A 20,066-nucleotide genomic window follows, 5' to 3' on the forward strand; every position below is an offset into this window, starting at 1 on the left:
GACTGTTCATCCAGGCTATCTTATCTAGATTGATCTGCAGAGATAATAATATGTATGAAACAACAAGGCACAGCATGACAGGTGACATATGAGAACACAGCAATGACAACAAAAAAGAAAACCAATGACCCATAAAAGAATAAATTAATTAAAAGGAAACAAAGAAAAACAAAAAAGAAAGAAAACCCTACAAATAGATCAAGGTCTGATTTGTGACCTCTACGCGTGTCCTCCAGTCAAGTCCAATGGGGTGCCACCCTCTGGCCCCAGAGTCTATCCTTTGTAGTCCCTCAGGAGCTCCCTGCTCTGCTCCCCTGTTGCTCTGCTGCATGCCTTTAGTATTTTGCCTTGGTGTTGTGGGGTCACTTTGGGCCAGTCCCGACAATGATTCTCCAGTGTTGTCCCCTGTAGGGCCCTGGGCAAGTGAGGGACGGCATGTCTCATACTGGGATCAGCCATATGGTCCACTCTGCGTATTGTCCTCCAAGCCTGGTGGGCCACTCTCCTCTCTCTCTTGCTCCCCATTCATTTGCTCCCCTGTGCTCTGATCAGACTAATCACTCTCCCCTAACTGCTGCTTCAGTGTTGTCCTCTAAAATAAATTTTTCTGGGGGAGGGGCAATTGTCCAGGTAGCTGGTATAGGGGTCAAGCCCTCAGGGTCCTCCACTGGCTCCCCTCTCCATACCGGCAGGCTGCATTTGCATCCCAGAACACTCAACTTAAGTCTGGTCCCTATTTCCCTGTGGAGATATAAAGAGTACCCTCTCCTTGGGTGGGTCAGTTCCCTATTCCACCACCACACATCTCTTTTGTTTCCCTTTCCTCCCTCCCCCCACTTCCTTTTTAGTTGGCTACCATATATACCCCTGGATTTGGTCTGGCCCCTGCCACACTACCTGGATCTCACCCCTGGGGTACTCTAGTTCTTTAAATTAAAAACAAAAAGTCTTGAGCCACAGCCCTATAGAAAAAGTAGCAAGAGTTATGAACAGTTAATGGAAAAATATATAAATATGCCTAAAATATTAGAATTACAGTAAAAGAAATGCAAATTAAATCTACTTTGTTATATCATATTTGCCTATCCAACTGATAAAAATTCAAGAGCATAATAAAACTGGGGAACTGTGGAAATCAAGCACTCTCATATAAATCTTGAGGGAACGATAGATGATACAGTCTTAATAAAGAATTTGACAAGGTATACTAAATGACATATGTGTGACCTTGTCGTTAGGTGCCATCGATTGAGTTCCTACTTAAGTGACGCTCTGCACTTCACAACGAAGAACACCGCCGGATCCCATGCCATCCTCACCATGTTTGTTATGGTGGAGCCCATTGTGGTCACCACTGTATCAATCTATCTTTTCAAGAGTCTTCATCTTTTTTGCTACCCTCTACTTTAGTAAGCATGATGTCCTTTTCCAGGGACTGGTCTCTCCTGGTAACATACGCAAAGTCCATGACACAAGAGTCTTGCTATGCTTGCTTCTAAGGAACAATCTGTCTGTACTTCTTCAAGGACAGATTCGTTTGTTCTTCTGGTAGTCCACGGTACTTTCAATAATCTTTGTCAGCACCATCAGCCAAAGCATTGATTCTTCTTCGCTCTGTCTTATTCATGTCCATTTTTCACATGCACATAAGGTGATTGAAAATACGATGGTCTGAGTCACTCAGACTTTCTCCTCATGGGGACATCCTTGCTTTTCAACACTTTAAGTAGATCTTTTGCAGCAGATTTACCCAATGTAATGCATCATTTGATGTCTTGAATACTTCAGTGAAGAACAGAGGATGGGTTCAAACTTCTGATCTTGTGGTTAGCAGCCCAACCTGTAACCCACTACACTTATCACAGGGCTCCTAGCATAAATATACAATGTCAAAAATGTAACATGACATATGCTGAAAGCAATTCAGTGCAGCAATATTGTGATATCAAATGACCTGAGACACCTCAAAACGCAATAGTAAGTTAGTAACTGAATATACTGGGACATCCACACAATGGAGTGTTTTGAAGCCATAAAAATGAAATGAAGCTGAGTTCCAAATTATTACAATGAAGTGATTTCTGAAACATACTATTTTGTGAGAAAAATGGGGTGTACACAGTGTGTACATTATGTTATGTTCATATTTGAAAATATGAGAAGATATGAATTATGTATACCTACATCTATATGGACATCTATATGAGGCATCAGGATGTGTGGAAGGCATATAACAAATTGTGATCTTTACATGACATAACCTTGCTTGTTGCAAGCAAAGACTTGAAGCACTTGCCAATTGAGATCAATGATTGTAGTTTTCAATATGGATTGCTACTCAATATAAAGAAAACATTTAAATAAACTCAACATAAAGAAAACATTTAAATAAACCAATAGACAACATTATGATCGATTATGATACATAAAGAAAATATTAAAATGGTCAAGTGTTTACTTTTGCTTGGATCCACAATCAGTGCTCATGGCAGCAGCAGTCAAGAAATCAAACAAGGTATTGCACTGGGGAAATCTGTTGCGCAGGACCTCTTTCAAGAGTATGTTGAAGGGCAAGGGTGTCAATTTGATGATTAAGATGCACCTGAGAAAAATTATGGCATTTTCAATTGCCTCATATGCCTGTGAAAGTGGGACAATGAATAAGGAAGACCGAAGAAGAATTGATGCATTTAAATTATGGAACTGGAAAAGAATATTGGAAGTACCATGCAGTGACAGAAAACAAACAAATGTGTCTTGGAACAAGTGCAGCCAGGATGCTCCTTAGAAATTAGAATGACTAAACTTTAACCTGATTACTTTGAACGCAGTATCAGGAGAGACCAATCGCTGGAAAAGGACATCAAGCCTGATGAAGTAGGTGGGAGAAAAAGAAAGACCCTTGATAGTGCAGGTCTTCGCCCTGTGTACACAGGGTCACTATGTGTCAACATGGACTCAACGGCACCTAACAACAGACCTACAGATGGCCCAGGTGGTGCTGGTCGGTAAGGGGTGCCCACCCACCTCCCACCCACCGGAAGAAGTTCCATGGGAGAAAGGGGAGCCTATTTTTTCCCATAAAGATTTTATAGCTTTGAAAAACATATACAACTGCTATGAGTTGCAATTGACTTGTCGGTAAGCTTGTGTGTTTTTGTTTGGGGGCTTTTGGTTTGTTTATTTTATACTGTACTTTCAGGTATCTTAAAAAAGCAACAATGAAAAGCACTCTTTTTAATGTTATGTGCCAACATGAGTAGGCTATGGTTCTCAGTGGCTTTGCAGATACTATGTAACAACCATCCATGCTGTGATATGATGTCAGCAGCCAATAAGTATTAAAGGGGAATTTCGTTGGGGACGTAGCCTGTGTCCATTATACAATGTTCACTTTCTTCCTCTACCCTGCATTCTTCTCTTAGCTTGACCTCTGTGTTTTTGGATGAAAGTCTGCATAAGTCACTAGCCTGATGCCTGGTCTGAAGGTCTTGGGGTTCTTAAGCTCTTGCAATCATGTGAACCAGCAGAAATCTTCAACCTGCTGCCTGACCTGTGGATTTGGGACTTAGAAGCCTCACAACTGAATGTCATTTCCTCAAATATATATATATATATATATATTCTTCACTAGCTTTGCTCCTCTAGAGAACCCAGACTAAGACAGAAGAATAAAAGAAAAGCGATTTTTAAGCACAGTTAGCTACAAGGGGGAAAGAAAGAATTGGAAAAAAGAGAGAGGAAAAGATACTAGATAGCCCTTAAGATGCAAAAATGGTTTTGGCTTTGGAACAATATATTTTACATAATTGTGAAACCAAACTAAATTAAAAATAAAACTTTAAAAAGAAAAATAAAATTAATCAAATGAACTTGATTATACAGCAAGTTGTTGGCATAAACACACAAACTATTTTGAGGAAACTTAAAATATTCTAATTAGATTATACATCAGTGTTGTCACAATTTGTAAATATTTTCTAAAACTGTACGCCAGCATTACATTTAACAAAAAGAAATTTTGAAATGTTTTAAAAAATATTTTGTGAATATTTGCTATTTGGTTAGGAAGTACTTTTCAGGCCTAAACATAACAAAACAAATTACATATAGAAGATCTGGCTGGTGTGCAAACATGCAATTTAATTGTTTATGTATCAAATAATTAAAAGGCAATTCACATATCTACAACATATATGAGTGAAACTAATATATTAACTTAATATATACAAGAAAAAGTTTTATTACAAAGTCATAGACTCCATTAAGTAGAAATATAAAAATGTGAACATATCATTTCTTGAAATATCCTTAATGTAGGTCTATACACTTCTGAAGGCAGCATTTCCACCTCTCTAGCCTTTCCCAGAAGAATTCTGTACCCTTTGATTTAGGCCACATCAAAAACAGCAGTTTTCCCACCCTCAAGGGACTTCAATCATATTCCTTTGCAGTGTGCTTTGAGTTTAAGCAACAAAAAGATGTCTGAAGGGGTAAGATCAAGACTATGAAGTGAATTGGATAAGGTTTCTCAACAAAATTCTTATAGGATAGCCTTTTATAGATACATTGTTATGAAGAAAAAAAAAACATCTCAGGGCTAAATGTCCTACCTTTTTCTCAACAGTACAATTTGCAGTTTTCTTCAACATTCTTTCGTATAAGCTGTGTCATCTTGTGTCCTTTGATAAAATCGAAAAAAGCACCATAACGTCTGAATTGCTGTCTGTGCCTTGAATTTAAATGACCCAGCACTTCCCCCTTAGAAGCCCCTGCTTTCATTGGACCTGCGTCTCTGCATCAGACTGGAAAATACAAGACCCATACTGGAAATTATTTGGTCTATAAAATCATTTTTAGCTTCAATCTTGCTTAAAAGACTGATAGAAAGATCAGATCTTTGAGCCCAGGGGTCCCCGTACAATGCTTTTTACACCCATTGAGCTGAAAGCATGCTGAGACCAAGCTGTTCACTTGAAAATGCCAAACCGGGTGAGATCCCAGGTTCAGTAGCTCAGGCCTTAATGCTAAATCTATGGAAGACTTCCACCCGTTTCTGGACTTACTTTCTTCATTTGTTAAGGTTGCTGGTCTTCCCTCTATTGGCTTATCTTGAAGGTTTCCCCAACTTTAAAATACTTGGTTCGTCTGAAAGCTGTTGTTTTATGTGGGTCAATATTCCTGTAAACTCGTTGCAAAACTTCCAAGATTTGAAGATGTCCACATGAGTTTTGTTAAAAATGTGACATTATCCCTGACCTCAAAATCGCTTTTCCACAGCTGGCTCTACCTCTGGTAGGAGGTATGTCTGACAAGATACAGGCAAGCCACCATAAATGGTGAATTCCCTGGGCTCGCACACTTCTAGGCTTCTTGAAGGTTGCTTCCTAACACTCTGTGCCACAGTCCTTCCAACAGTGATTTTAAGCTGAAAATATCTGAAATACTCTAAGTACTCCCTCTATATGTAAAAAGACCCAGAGTGGCTTCTATATTTCTAAATCAGTGCTGATTCTCACAAATTTTAGTATCAAGGAGATGGTGATAAGTGCTTGTTAAGGGATTGCCGAAGATGCCACGGTACCCTGAAAGGTAGTGTACATTTCAGTGTGGGCTAACATTCAGCTATTTTTCTTTAGGTTTTTCCTGAGCAGTACTCTGATTAAGTTATAAGAGCTCTATACTAACACCTGCCAATGAAAAAAATTCCAGCACTAATCAACCCAATGGACTTATAAAAATGAATATTCACCCAGCAGAGATGAACCTAAATAGAGATGGAGAATTGGAATGTCATCAAGACACTAATCCTAGGGAAGATGGGTCTTTGTCCACTGAGATTTTTACCAAACAGATTTGGCTTGTTTCTTACAATAATTATCATTGTTATTATTATTTATAAATTGCTTGATTAAAATAGAATGGAAGTGAAGATCAGATTAAGCTGAATTCAAACTAAGTCAAGTTGAAAGCCTAGAATAAAGGGCCAATGGGAACAGCAGTGAGAGGTGGTAATAATAATAATATCTTGGATTTATATAGTTCTCGTCCTCCCACAAGCACACTGTGAATGTAAGCAGCATAAAAGTATATTAGTAGATGAGGAAATAAATGCAGTTTGGGTTTCGCAAGTCTGAATTTAAAAATCCCTGGCAGAAGAGACTAGAAAATGAATACTCAAGATATTAAAATCAATTTGAAAGGGTCCTACTGGTATGATATTTCCAAAATTGGTTTGCCACTCTAACTACAAGGGCAGCATTCTTAAATTAAAAGCAAGGAAAAGAGAAAGGTATTGAAAAAGGTGAACAAATAAGCGAAGACAATGGTCCCTCATATGTAATAATTATAATGCTACATGGTCCATGCAGCTTTCCTATATTTCCTCCACTACGAGGGATCTCTGTACTCTGGAAAGAATTTTACAAAGGTTTCATGATGGCACATATTTAGCTTACACTATTTTGTGTTGGAATTATCTGTGTATAGTCCAATTTCAGCAGACGACTATTTCCCAAAGTCAGTGTTCTTTAGAGTCACCTGAGGAATGCATAATTTTTAATAAATATATATGGTTATGTGGGATAGGTGTTTCATGCCTAGATTTAGTTCTTTAGCAGTAAAGGCCTTGTTCCATGTTATATAGATCTGGAATGTACCGAAGTATTTTCTATAATGCTACGCACATAGTCAGGAACCATAGCGGCACAGTGGTTAGGCACTTGTTGCTAATCGAAAGGGCAGTCTTCCCAAATCACCAGCTGCTCTACCAGAAAAGGTTGGGACCATTTGTTTCCATAAACATTATAGTCTTGGAAACTCAGTGGGGCAGTTCCACTTTGTCTTATAGGGACACTATGAATCAGAATCAACTTGATGGTAATGGTTTTTGTATGCGTATGGCTCAAGAAATATTCATGAAAATGATGAATAAATGTGTAACAACTAAATGTGTCAGGTAATTTAATTAAAGAATAAAAGAAATAATAAAGTGCTATGGAGCTTAGAAACAGTGTTTTTTTGGTTTTAAAAAATATTTTGAGAGTTTAATACAGCAAGATTTTGAAAATAATTTATATTCACAGGAAAGTATGACGTGGAAAAAGAACTCTTCAGTTAATCAGCGGTGAAGATGGAAGCTCTGACATAAAAGCTAGCTGGTTCTGATTTTAAGAGCATACATTCTCCTTTTAAGGATCTATATTCAAATAGTGAGAGAAAACCATTAATGTTGCTAATCCATAAGCCATATCAAGGAAACTATGTAAAAGAAATATAGAAGTACCACGTCAGTACAAACCTTGATCAATAAAATAAATAAATTTAAATACAAATGTGTTTGCTTTTCGAAAATGGTTAAATTTCTTTTAAGATAGATCAACTCAGTAAATGGGAAACTGTACATCATTCTTGGTTCATTATGTGAAAACCAAATATAGAAAAATCAGTGACTATATAAGCAATGAACTTTATAGACAACATCACCATTCTACACTATAAATTTTAAAGAAGGATACATAATATTGAAACCAAATTTAATTTTAATTAATTTTAGTTTAAAGGACATATTTACACCTGCCATGCCCCCAAATCCTCTAGTTTGTATGGCACCAAAACATTCTGCTTTGCAGACCACAGTGCTTCTTGTTCCCAGGTCTCTAGTCAAACGAGAATGGATAGAGTACTCGTCTCCAGCATTGCAACTTTCCACCCATTTTTGTATGGCCTTGGTGCTAAAAATTCTTTCTCTTTTTCATTTATAAATGGTTGAAAAGAAATCAAGATAGTATTTGTGAAATATGAAAATAATATGGAATACAAATTTCAGTGTCATAAATAAAGTTTTATTGGAACACAGTCATGTTCATTCGTGTTTTTACCAATGATGGGTGCTTTTGAACTACAATGGCAGCATTGTGCAGTTATAGGTCATATGACCCCAAAGTCTAGAATATTTACTATTTAGCCCTTTACAGAAAAAATTTGATGACCTTAGTAAAGTCTACTGTACACTCAGGAATGGTTTTGCCAACTTTTGACATTTGGGCAGCTTTGGTTGATTCATGAGTGCATTGGGTAACAGGCCCTAGGCCATTTCGCTTACTCCCAGCATGAGCCTCACATGATTTGTGAAGAAGTCATCAGTTCAGAACATGTCAAATTTTCAGTTTAAGTCTAATGACAAAAAGGTATTTGTGCTAGTCCGGGTAGACAAGAGAAACAAAACCAAAGGCACTCATATTTGTATAACAAAGAGCTTTATATAAATAGCAATTTTACATTAAGAAAACATCCTAGTCCAGATCAAGTCCATAAATCCAATACTAGCTCATACGTCTGATACCAATCTATAAAGTCCTCTTCAGACTCACAAAACACATGCAATGATACTGAATGCAGGAGGATCATAGGCCAGTGGGTGGGAAGCCTTGTAGATCCATCGGCAAAGTTTTAAGCATCTCAGACCTGACAGGGGTCTCCACATGGCTCCTCCGGCTCCCAGGACTCTGGCTCCATATCAGGGTAGCTCTATGTGATTCCTCCTCAAGAATGTCTCCCAGGGAGTCAATTGTCTCCTCCCTCCCGAGAGCTATTTATACTCCTTAGTGGCTCCAAATGAGGTCATCAAGCTGTGACCTGATTGGCAAGCTAGCCTCCCCTTCACGCTAAATACTCAAATTGACAAGAGATTATGGAACTGCCACAGTATTCTTATGAGATAATTGACGTACATTTCCCTGGTACTAACCCAAGTAGAAGAGAAGAAAAAATAAGATACAAGAAGAAAAAAGGGTGAGAAATTATACAAAATGAAGAACAGATATGTTGATTCTGAAATCCACAGAGGAAAACCAGGCATGGTGCCTCCTTTTGAGTTGTGGGAAGGGATAGATGCAGCAAAGGAATACTCGTTTTTATAAAATGTCTCAACACACCCCACATCATTGAAACCCTAGATATTTCACTGAGGTGGAAGGTACCTGAATTGTTTCAGTTAATTTTACCCTCTCTAGCACACAGATATTTACCATTAAGTCTAGTCATCTGTACTTTTTTCTTGGTTGGTCCAATCAGCATAATGTCATCAATGTAATGTACCAATATGATATTTTGTGGAAAGAAAATCAATCAAGATCTCTGTAGACTAAATTATGACCCAATGGTGGGGAGTGGATATATCTCTGAGGTAAGATTATGGAATTGTATTGTTGCCACGCAAATCTCTGTAATCCTTCTAGGAATGTGGTATTCCTTTTGTATTATTATTTTCCCAGGCAGAGGCACTTCTATTGCCTTCTACTTGGCTTCTCCTAGCACAACAGCCCCTATTCCACATTTCTTGGATCCAATATGGGGATTCTGCTAGTTTATGAATATTTCTATTCCAATTATGCATTTTAGAACTGAGAAACCACTGCAGGATGGCGCTGTGAGACAAACGAGCTCACACTCCATTGATATCCATATGTTTCTCATCTGAATGGTGGGCCATCAAAACATGTTTTGAGTCTCCAGAATTAGTGCCAATTCAGAGCCACTATCCAGTAATCCCACCCATAGTTAATTGCTTCCTTTTCTCTAATGAGCGGTCACTCTTGTAAGGCCATCAAATACCTTTGGGGAAGGCTGGGAGAAAGATAAACTATACATTTTTGGTGGGGTCCTTCTTCAAAGAGATTTGTCTCTCCTTCGTACAAGGGATTGTAGTATATAAAGTGGCTCAAATCTGGGAGTTTATTGAGGGTTCATGATTCTCTATTCTGACCATTCGAGATATACTCTCATTTACCTGATCTTTAATTATTCTGTGTGTACAGATCAAGTAAAATTTAGTAGGCTTCACATCTATTTCACTCATATGGACACCCTGCCTAAATAGCCAATATCATAAGTTGACACACGTCAGACTATTCTGATTACTACTTTGACTCTGTTGTCCAATATGATTCTATTGTCCAATATGGTAATCACTCACACCTCGTCTCTTTCCACCATGGGGACTGATCAGCCATACTGTAGGTAGACATCTTAATTCAATTAGAGCAGTTTTCACTGTCAAATATGATTACCATAAAATAACAATCACAAACGTCTTAAAAAATGTTTTGTTCCTCACTGTTATGGTAAAAAGTGCCCTGAGGCACTCCATGTATGGGTTAGTGGGTCTATCTTCATAAATCTACTCTAATACACTGATTTCCTTAAGCCTTAGGCTATTTTTCCACAGTATACCACTGTAGGTTGGGTAGTTTAACTGAACTCATTGTAGACCATTGTGCAATCTATACATCAGTGAACCAACTAATTTAACTCCCCTAACCTCTCAAGGTAAACATTAAATGGAGAATCTATGCTTTGTGGGCTCCTCAACAAACTGAGACTTCCCACCTTGTTTTCCTTGTAACATTTTCCCACATTGTTAAATCATCCTGATACATATTTCCAGGTTTCTGTTTGCATATATTAGAAAACCTCGACAATTTTTCAGGGACAGAGTGCATTTTTTTCTTGGGTAACCATTTGTACTTCATCTTCTGAGGCTTGCTGGGATCTAAGTCTAGAAACAATAATGAGTGGTGAGAAGGAGTTTCTTGGGAATTATCAGAACTGTTCCAGAAGGCATCTGACTCAGGGGAGACTCTATCCAATGCCCAGGTGTCATATCAGTGTGAGGGATAATCGCTTCAAAGTTTGGTGGATGGGTTTCATTGTTTTATAGATAATAGTTCAAATGGGCAGTGATGCTGTTGGTTGAAGTGACTTAATGGCCTGATTATCTGTCCATCTGTCTCCATCCCATGTTTCAGTGACAATTCTTGCCAACCAACATCCTCATTTTAACACAGGACACTATTGGAGGTTGGGAATGAGGTTGGCATTGTAATTTGGCCATTCTTATTATGGGACTCTGTAATTGGTTTTTTACAATATCAGCTCGGACAGTACATGAAATAAAGCTTTCTTTCAGTGCACCAATGGAAATCGTTAGGCCTTTTATGTAACACTTCACCTGTGACTCCAACGTCCTGGGCTCATCTCTTTCCTTTACTTTATTTATTTTAAATAATACCAATAACTCAGGGTCCCTATACATCTCATCCTGGCAAAACTGCTGAAAATTAAAAAACACAGGATTGTTCACAGCCTCACTTCTCAGTAATACTTCATCTACTGTAGTTAACTTTGCTACTTCATACCATGGATTAAAAGCATCTTTTCACTAATAGAACCACAGATATCAGCTCTCAGTACTGATGGAGGCAGATTTATCAGTGCCTTGAAAACTAATCAGGATTTGAGAGTCAATTTAGAAAAAGTCATGATTTTGTTTCTTCAGACCTCACTCATGGAACCAAATTTCATAGCCTGATTTATCAAGAGAAAAGTAAAATAAGCAATATAAATACACACATATATTATATAATATATATTGAGAGAGAGAGAGAGATCAAGAAAATACCTCACACAATTGTAGAAGTAGACCAGTCTGAGTCCAGGAAGGTTTCAAATCTGTGGGGCAGATGCTTAGCTTGCAGTTTCTACGGAATCAAGTAGCTTCAGGGACTGATGATTTCAAGATAGGAAGAGAAAACCACAGGAAGGTGGCTGCAAAGGAAGATGAATCCAAGGTCACCATGTTAGTCTTGTGACTGGAAAGGCAAATTAATCAAACAGTTCAATTTGTCGATTTAAATTTCTATCATGAAAAAGAATTTTGTGAATTAGGCAAACAATGTATGAGTTGAAACATAATATGCATGAACTGCTAGACGTAAAACTGATGATCTACCAAAATTGTAAAAGCAATGCCTTCCTGAAGTCAACTGAAATCAAGAGACTGAACTGAGTGAACTCATAAGGAATTGCAAACTGGCTTCTGGATTGTCAGAACATGTTCACAGTGATTTGAGGGATGGTCTTTGAGTGTTTCATAATTTGGGGATAGCTAGGGAAACAGGGGGTTCCTAACCTTCTCTGGGACTCAAAGTTTTCATAATGGCCTTTAATGATCTCCCAGAACCTCCTTTTCTCTATGATTGCTGCCAACAATAACAGATAAAACACAAAGATAGGCTGCCTCCTAAATCCTCCTTATGGTAGGAGTGACAAATTGAAGAGGGATGGTAGTGAATTTATTGTCAAAAATAATATTTTGAGATATATCTTGAAGTCTAGCACTGACTGTGATCAAGTAATATCTACATACCTACAAGGAATATCAGTTAATACTATAATTCAAATTTAAACACTAACCACTAAAGTGATGAAGAAATTAAAGAATTCTACCAATTTATTCACCTTGAAATTTGTCAAATATGTAATCAAGGTGCACTGATAATTTTGATGATTGGAATGTGAAAGTTGGAAACCAAAAAGTAGGGTCTTTGTTGATGGAAACAATATCAACAACGCTGGAGCGTTCATGATAAGAGTTTTGAAGACCAAAGATTGTTTATTGCAAATATGTTTTCAACTACATAAATTATGACTGTACACATGGAATAAACTCAACTACATTTGTGGAAAGAGACCATGGGGAAAGTTAATATCATCACCCAAAACAAGGCCAGGGGCTGACTACAGAACAGATCATCAATTGCTCATATTCAAGTTCAGGGTGGAGCTGAAGAAAATTAAACAAGTTCAAAAGAGCCAAAATAGGACAACTTGAGTACATCCCATCTGACTTACTATAGTTAGTTTATTGTGCCAACCTGGCTGATAAACACATGTGGGGTTAATTGAAGGGCAGAGGGATAAATGGCTCAGTGAGCCTCACCTTTCAAGTTCTCTGGTCTCTTGCTTTGTGATGGTCGTACCAGGGTGCAGCTGCCTTAGCCAGTTCCCTGCTTTGGCTGGCAAGGCTCGCTTCCAGCAAGACATCCACAAGGATAAGCCACATGGACCTACCCCAATGCAGCCCTGGGTGCCGGAGCAGCCATACAGAGGCCCCTGCCAGCGCTTAGATGCTTGCACATTCACTAACTCAGCTTTCCTCCTGCAGTTGGCATCATTGAGTCTGTTTTGTGAGATGGAGGAGGACTTTGTGGGTTGGTGTTGGACATATAGGTTAATGGCTTAATGTTGGACTTGTGGGCTTGGGCAGCCCTGGGCTGGGATGTTTTCTTGATGCGCACTTAACATTTATATAAAACTCTCTCTTATACATGAGTTCCTGTAGATTTTTTTGCCTATAGAATACCCAGACTAATACATTATCTAAATCTGGAGACCATCTCAAAAACAGAGTTGATACACGAAACACTAATGAGTGAAGACCAACGTAATTGTGGAATCACAGCCAGAATATCATACATGAAGAAAGCAAAATGTCTTTTTATAAGTAAAAGACCAAAATCGATGTCAGAAAATACTCTGAAACTTGATCTTGAACAGAGACAAAGTAAAGCAACTGAAGTAAATGATGAAAATAGGTGAGTAGAAAATCTCAAAGGGCAGCTCGAGAAGCCAAAGTAAATATTATAATGAAGCATGTAAAGACCAAACTTGGTGTCGATTCCAACTCAGAGGGACCTTATATGACAGAAGAGAACTGTCCAAGGCTGTAATTCTTAGAGAAACTGGCTGTCACATTGACTGGGGTTAAACCAAGTTGGTTTGCAATCAAACCTTAACCACTGTACTGTCAGGGCTCCTTGAATACAATTTGCCACTTTATAAATCATGTGAGAGATACAAAAGGTATGTTCTGAGCATGTAAGCTTAGTTAGGAAAAGCTTTTAGGAGGAGGAATTTTCTGATATTTTTCTTGAAAATAGTCATAGACATAGATTAAGGTCTTATGGCTAAACAAACTTTCAGCACTTACATTACTGCCAATTAACCAAATCCTTACTATTCTGTCTGAAATATTTATTTGAGGAAGACTAAATATAGCCTGTATCACCAAATGAATAGTAATTTAGAAACATTTGGGATTTGGGAAAATGAGCAAGTGAAACCATGGCTTCATTAAATTGCAGGCAGTATTCAAGGAAGCACAGTTGTGTGTATGCTCATCCATTCTTCCTGTCCTGGTTATTTACAAACCAACACCTTTGGTATGTAAATTCTGTTTAATGACACTTGCCAGACATTTAATTATTGGATGTTACACAGAATGTGTAAACATTTTTAATTGTAAAATCTTGAAATCCTGTCATCCTGTCAACAACCACTGTTACAATATGTCCCAATTTTTTCAAGTTTGAAGCTATCTATCTGCCTCAATTTAATGCATGATCAACAGGTTTTCACAGTTAACAAATAAACAAACAAGAACACATACTGTAAATGCCTAACACCATCCCAGCAGTATTATGAGACTTTAATAGGCTCAATTTACTGACAATGAAATTGAGAATATGCTAATGAATAAAATATTTTACTTTTATCCATGTAAAAGATTGAGAAAAGTAAGTTATCAAGTGAGTTATCTAGCTTCCTGTCCTAATGAACTTCAAACAATTATTTAAAATTAATTGGACAAGAATACCTAAATTTCATATTATACTTCATTCTCTCTATTTTTTTTGTCCTTCCACACATGATTTGGAGTTCTATTAGACCTCTGTTTAATCCCAAATCTGCCACTTTGTAACAGCATGCACACAGACAACATACTTAAACATTTTTTCATTGTAGTCTACTCAACTACAAATGGAAACATTTAAATTTATTTAATGAGTATGATAAGTGTACTAAGTAAATTAATATATGTATATACATACCAACTCATAGTGAATTTATGTGTAACAGGAAAAAAAAACCCTGCACCAACCTTACATGAGCCTTATTGCTAGAACCTTCTCCTAGAGGTTCTGTCTCTTTTCTTCTGACATCCACTTCCCCAAGTCCATCTCCAGGATTTGGTCCCTCCTGATAACGTGTCCAAAGTATGCGTGATGAACTCTTGCCATCCTAACTCCTAAGGAACATTCCAGTTGTTTGCTCTTCTGGAAGTTCATGATATATAAAGTGAATGAAAAGACTGTGCTTTCGAACAGTAACATCTTAGTCATCACAGCTATATCTTTGCTTTCAATACTTGAAGGAAATATTATTTTGCCCAGTGAAATACCTCATTTGATATCCTGAGTGCTGCTTCCATGGGCTAGTTCAAGTAAAATGAGATCCATGACAACTTCAATAGTTTCACATTTATTGTGATGCTGGTTCATCTGAGAGGAGTCTTGTTTTCTTTATGTTGAGACATAGTCTATATAAAAAGGCTATAGTGTTTTTATCTACGTTACTATTTCAAGACCTCATTGCTTTCAGCATGTAAGGTTTTGTCACATGCATATCACAGGTGGTTAATGAATCTTCCTCCAACCATGATGCAATGGTCTTCTTCATAAAACTCAATTTCTCAATTTTTTTGTTTGTATAAAGATTAAGTATGGTGAAAAGATACATCCCTGCCGCATACCCTTATGAATGTTAAGCCACATAATATCCTCTTGTTCAGTTAGAAAGACTCCCTTTTGATCTATGTAAAGGTTATGCATGAGGACAATTAAGTGTTCAAGATTTCCCATTATTTTCAAAGTTATCCATAATTTATTAATTATACACACAGTTGGATGCCTTTTCGTTGTCAATAAAACACAGGTACAAACTTCCAGTATTCTGTGCTTTTAGCCAAGATTCACCTGCTGTCACCAATGCTTTCTTTTACTCCACATACTTTCCTAAATATTTCTTGAAATTATGGCAGTTTTTTAGCCTTTGGCTGTGACTATTTTTAAATTGTCTTTTGCGAAATTTTACTTGCACATGTATTAATGTTTGATAACTTCCACATTATGTCAGATCGCCTAAGAAAATTCTCATCTAAACTCACTGTCCCTGAGTAGATTCCAACTCATACTGACCTTGCAGAACTGATTAGAACTTCCCCCACAGAATTTCTTTTTTTAATCATTTTATTGGGGGCTCGTACAATTCTTAACACAATCCATACATCCATCCATTGTTCCAGGCGCATATGTACATTGGTTGCCATCATCATTCTCAAAATATTTGCCTTCTACTTGAGCCCTTAATATCGGCTGCTCATTTTTCCCTGTCTCCCCACTCCCCCCTACCTCATGAACCCTTCATCATTAAAAAATTATGATTATTTTGTCATATGTTACACTGTCCAAATTCTCCCCCCATCCTCTTCTCTGCTGTCCATCCCCCAGGGAGGAGGCTATACATAGATTCTTGTAATCAGTTCCCCTTTACTACCCCACATTCCCTCCACCTTCCAGGTATCGTCACTCTCACCAATGGTCCTGGATTCTCTGTGTTTCCAGTTGCTATCTGTACCAATGTACATCCTCTGGTCTAGCCAGATTTTTAAGGTAGAATTGGGAGCATGATAGTGTGGGGGAGGAACCATTTAAGAACTAGAGGAAAGTTATTTGTTTCATCATTGCCACCTGTACCATGACTGGCTCATCTCCTCCCCACGACCCTTAGTAAGTGGGTGTCCAGTTAGCTACAGATGAGCTTTTAGAATCCACCAGCCAATCTACAGGAGAAAGAAGCTTCTTTCTCCTGTAGATTGGCTGGTGGATTCTAACAGGTGACCTTTAGGGTAGCAGTTCTTGGTTTAACCCATTGTGCCTCCAGGAATCCACTAATAGCATCAAGAGCATGATAAATGGCGACCTGATTGAATAAACATAACTGCGTAGAACTATTGCATTTTATAAAGAATATTTCGGTGTAAGACTGTCATTTAGAGTGTATGTATCAGCAAGTGATGCAAACACTGCAATTCAGGTAAGAAATATAACAGACTAGAATAACTCGGCAAACTATAGGGCTTCCCAGTGTGTTTAATAATACATGACCATTCCACGAGCTTCTGTTTCTCACTGTCCTTATGAATCATGAGAATTTACAAAGTGAATTGGCTAAGCTAATCATTCCTTGTGGACCCAGAGCTGGCAAAAACATCTTCATCTGATCCCCACCTTCAGCCCCCATCTTCAGCTCACAGAATTTTGTTTACTTTCAGCTGAACATGTTACTGGAGTAATGGATTGGAAGTCCAGAATTGAGATTTTTTTAAAGATGAAATTTACATAACATAAAAGTCATCATTTAACCCATAAATTATGTACAATTCAGTAGACTTTAGAATACTCGCAATGTTGTGCAACCATCACCACTATCTAATTTCAAAGCATCTCATTCCCCCTGTAGCAGCTACTCTTCATTCTTCCCCTCGAGGCCTAACTACGATGGAGCTCCTTCCTGTTTATGTGTTCAGCTTTTCTGGACAATGGAATCATACAATGCATAGACTTTCTGTGTGTGCCTACTTCTGCATGTTTTTAGGATTAATGTATATTATAGCATGTATCAGAATTTCATCTTTTTATGTGAAAATAGTTCATTGTACAGATATTCCATATTTTATTCATTCCTCTACCAGTTTATGAACATTTTACTTGTTTCAAACTTTGAGCTATTTTGAATATTTAAGTATAAATTATTGACTGGATATATATTTTCATCTCTCTTAGATATATACTTAAGAGTGGCATTACAGGGTGATATAGTAATTCTTTGGTTCCTTAGGCCTTTCTGTGTTGCTGGAAACTATCCCAGTGATATTTCAAATAGCAAGAGGGTCACCCATGGGGAATAGGTTTCAGTGGAACTTCCACACTATGAAAAATCCGGAAGAATGGTCCCGATGATCAACTTCAGAAAAAAATGGCCAGTAAATATATTATTGGTTGAAAGATTGTGAAGATGGCACACAAACAAACTATGTGTTGTTCTGTTATATACATAGTTGCATGAGTTAGTAGTTAGTAGAATTACTCTATGAAACCATATGGTCTTGGATTTTTCTTGGTTAGTAGTTTCTTAATGGCCTGCTCTATTTCAACTTCTGTTATGAATCTGTTGAGTTTTTCAATATCTGTCTGTATTAATTTGAGTGGATGATGTATTTCTAGATATCTGAACTGTGGTGGTATAGTTGGAAAACTCAACAGTACCTAACATAAAGGTAACTTTTGTTTGACAATTCTAGGCTACAGCAAATATTTTGCACAATGAATTGACTATTTTAAATTCCTGCCTGAAATGTAGGAAGGTTCCAGTTTTTTCAGATTATATACAATATTCCTTATTTTTTGTATCACAGGACAGGGAAGGTACACTCAGCCCTAACTCTCCACAACCCTGTTTTAATTAGAAAGGTCAAAAATTTCTAACCCTTCCATGCGCAAAAGTGCATGTCTACCAAGTATTTTGAGAAGAGCTAGCACCAATACTACCTAAACTATTCCAGAACATACAAAATTACAACAAACTCACAAACTCTTTCTGGTAAGTCAGAAAAACACTGATTCCCAAACCAGCACCCTTCCACCCCCCCCAAAAAAACTGCACAAAGTTAGACCAATATCCCTCATGAACACAGAAACTAAAATTCTCAACAAAATTTTGGTCTATAGAATACAACATCATATAAAAAATGATAATGAAACATTACCAAGAGTAATTCATTCCAGGGATGCAGGGATGGTTCAACATTCAAAAATCAATCAATGTAATCCACCAAATATACAAGATAAAGAATATTAAAAAACAAGGTCATATAAATAGATGCAGAAAAGTTATTTGACAATATACAACACTCAGTTTTTATAAAATTACTCAACAAATTAGGAATAGAAGGGTAATTTCCAAACTTAATAAAAGTCATATACAAAAAACCAACCGCCAACATCATGTTCACTAGGGAAAAACTAGAAATATTTCCCCGAAAATGGGGACAAGCCAAGAGACTCTGAAACCTGCTCTTAATCAGAGTAGCTAAGGCACATGGAAGAAACGATGAAGTCCAAGAGCTGAACAGATAATTTCAAAGAGCTGCCTAAGAAGGAAAATTCAAATATTATAATGAAATGTGAAAAGACCTAGATGCCCGGTAAATATTGTTGTTCTGACCACAGTGGCTTGGCAAAATTTTTTTGTAGAGCTAGATTTCTTTTAAAGTATTCTTTGAGGAGTTTTTCCTTGTCCAGAAGACTCTTACATTGCCATCTTGTTATATAGTTTGGCGGGGTAGGGGATTCTTGGGTTGGCATTGCTATCTTTCAATTCAACGTTTAGAAGATGTTACTCCTCTCTCTTTCATGGTATCTGCTGATGGGTCGGAGCATATTCTTATCTGAGTATTTTTATTGGCGACTGCCTTTTTTCCCTAGCTCCTCTTATGATTTTCTACATTTCTTCAAAGCTGGATACTTTAACTATTATATGGCTTGGTGTATTCTTCCTTGGCTTCACTCTAGTTGGTGTCCTCTCAGCTTCTTGAATGGTTGCCTCATTCTCATTTACTGAGTTGGAGAGATTTCTTCAAGGAATTCCCCCACTATTTTTGCAGTTGACTTCTTTTGTTGTGTCTTGTTCAGTTATTCCAATAATTTGAATGTTGTTCTTCTTCATAGCATTGGATATTGTTCTCAAGTTTTCCTCTGCTTGTTTGATGATCTTGTTTGACTGTCTTTCCCATTTGTTAAAGACTGCCTAGCTATCCTTGAGGTCACTTGTGTAAATCTCTGCTTCTTCTAGTCTGTTGACGAGCACTATTAACTTGTTATTTGCTCTGTTAACTCATCCCTTAACTCTTATTTTTCCCCTTTGGTGTGTGGACTTTATCTCCTCTAACATGTCATCCTTTTCCTGTATTGCTTCCCTCATATCCTATATGTCTCCAAGCAGCATTCTGAAGATTTGTTTCTGTGGTAGGTCAAAGTCTGCTTCTTTGATTCATATCATTAATGTCAGGCCTTCCTCCAACATAGCATTTTGTTCTCTTGGGAGGTTGTTGAGGCACGTTGCCATCTGTGTGTCGTTTTGAAGAAGCTTGGCACCATTTTCCTGGTAGGCAAAGAACCCTGAGCTTCCTCTTTGGGAAGCTGGCAGGAATGCATTTGGCCTCCAGATATTCAGACTCAGCGATTTCCACAGAGCTCCCAATACAAGTTGCTTACCTGGGTGCCACCTAGCCAGAAGCCAGGTCACCTTTCTTTTGGATGGATGAA

The sequence above is a fragment of the Tenrec ecaudatus genome, chromosome X, assembly GCF_050624435.1.
Source record: "Tenrec ecaudatus isolate mTenEca1 chromosome X, mTenEca1.hap1, whole genome shotgun sequence".
In the NCBI taxonomy this organism is placed as follows: Eukaryota; Metazoa; Chordata; class Mammalia; order Afrosoricida; family Tenrecidae; genus Tenrec; species Tenrec ecaudatus.